At 42.5% G+C, this 2042-nt stretch overlaps 1 non-coding gene across 1 annotated transcript; it reads right to left on the bottom strand.

Moving 5' to 3' along the window:
- Nucleotides 1-1212: 1212 nt before the first annotated feature.
- trnat-cgu (transfer RNA threonine (anticodon CGU)) lies at nt 1213-1284 on the bottom strand. Its single transcript has one exon. It is a non-coding gene; the product is annotated as a tRNA-Thr (tRNA).
- Nucleotides 1285-2042: the final 758 nt, after the last annotated feature.

The following is a 2042-nucleotide window of genomic DNA, read 5'->3' as shown; positions in this document are numbered from 1 at the left end:
TCTCGCTCTCTCTCTCTCTCTCGCTATCTTTCTATCTGACACAGATTCATTCCCTGTCTGTGTGCCTGTCTCTCCATCTCTTTTCTCTATCTGTCCATCTCTGCGTGTGTGTGTGCAGCTGTGTTTGGATTTGTGGGTGTGGGTCTCTGTACACATGAAAAGGATTAGACCATTCAGCCCCTCTAACATGTTCCACAATTCAATTCGGTCATGGCTGATCTGTATCTTAACTCCATTGTTGCCGAAACCTTTAATACCCTTGCCTAACAACAATCTATCGATCTCAGTTTTGAGATTTCTCTGCTTTCACTTCTCATTCTGCCTATTTGAATTGCTCCGCAGGTCAGGAAGTTTTTGCAGGGAGAGGTTTTAGATGCTCAGACTGGAAGGAAGTTTGGAGTGGTGTTCCCCAGGGGTCGATCGTAGGACCGCTACTCTTTTTGATGAAGATTAATGAACGTGGGTATAGAGGGCATAATTTCAAATTTTGCAAATAATACGAAAGACGGTAATGCGGTAAACAGTGAAGACGATAGTAACAGACTGCAGGAGGACATATACAGACTGGTTAAATGGGCAGACACGTGACAGATGAAATTTAAAGCAGAGAAATGTGAAGTGACATATTTTGGTAGGAAGAATGAGGAGAGGCAAAATAATTAAATGGTACAATTTTAACGTGAACAATTATTTACTTTAATCGGCTCCCTCTGGAGATCACTGGTCCCGAAACTGGTCAGAAAGCTCTCCTCTGCATTTTATTAACCGTCTCTAAATGGTACAATTTTAAAGTGGATGCAAGAACAGGGAGACATGGGGTGTGCGTACACAGATCTGTGAGCTGTCAGGACACGTTGAGAAGGCTGTTAAAAAAGCACGTGGGATCCTTGGCTTTATTAATAGAGTTCAAAAGCAAGGAAGTTATGCTAAAGCTATAAAAACACTGGTCAGGCCTCAGCTGGTGTATTGTCTTCAATTCTGGGCACCACGCTTTAGGAAGAAAGTCAAGGCCTTGGAGAGAGTGCAGAATAGATTTACTATAATGGTACCAGGGGTGAGGGACTTCATTTATGTGAAGAGACTGGAGCAGCTGGGATTTTTCTCTTTAGCGTAGAGAGTGCAAGAAGAGATTTGATAGTAATGTTCAAAATTATGAACAATTTTGATAGAGTTCATCGGGAGAAAAGTTTAAAAAAGTCATAAAACCTCACGAGGCACGGATGGGGGTTGAACCCATGATTTTCGGTTTACGAGACCGACGCTTTTCCACTTGGCCACCGCGCCGTCAGTAACATCCTGACTAGCGAGTTCTGAATCGTTTCAATTACAGGCACAAATGGACAAAAATAAAGCAGGATAGTGGAGCAGGCAACGGACCCGCCTCATTTGCATGAATACTTTCATAAAACCTTTCACAGAAACATTGAATCATACATCACAGAAGGAGGCCATTTGGCCCATCGTGCTCTTGAAAGCGCTATCCAATTAGTCCCAGCTCTTTCCCCATAACCTGCAAACATTTCCTCTTCAAGTATTTATCCAATTCCCTTTTCAAAATAACTATTGAATCTGCTTCCACCGCCCTTTCAGGCAGAGCATTGCAGATCATAACAACTCACAACGTAAAACAAAATCTCTTCATCTCCCCTCTGGTTCTTTTGCCAATGAGGAAATATTGGATAGGCGGAGTTGATTTTTTGGAACAGCAGAGGCTGATGGGAGACTTAATTGAGGGGTATAAAGTTATGAGGGGCCGAGATAGAGTGGATAGGAAGGACCTATTTCCATTAGCAGAGGGATCAATAACCAGGGGGCACAGATTTGCAGTAATTGGTAGAAGGATGACCTGTGGCGCCGTGATTGTATAGTGGTTTATACTCTGCGTTGTGTTTGCAGCAACCTTGGTTGGAATCCGAATCACGGCACAACTTGCTTTATATCTTCCATCCATTGTGGCACCTGCTAATAACACTCAGAGAATCATCATTATTTATTAAAAGAAGAAATCTGTGTTGTTGGTGGTGAAAAACTATTTATTCCTT

The sequence above is a fragment of the Somniosus microcephalus genome, unplaced genomic scaffold, assembly GCF_052327205.1.
Source record: "Somniosus microcephalus isolate GS21.2 unplaced genomic scaffold, FLI_Smic_1.0 unresolved_chr1, whole genome shotgun sequence".
NCBI classification, from domain to species: domain Eukaryota; kingdom Metazoa; phylum Chordata; class Chondrichthyes; order Squaliformes; family Somniosidae; genus Somniosus; species Somniosus microcephalus.
This window is presented reverse-complemented; position numbering and strand designations above follow the sequence as displayed.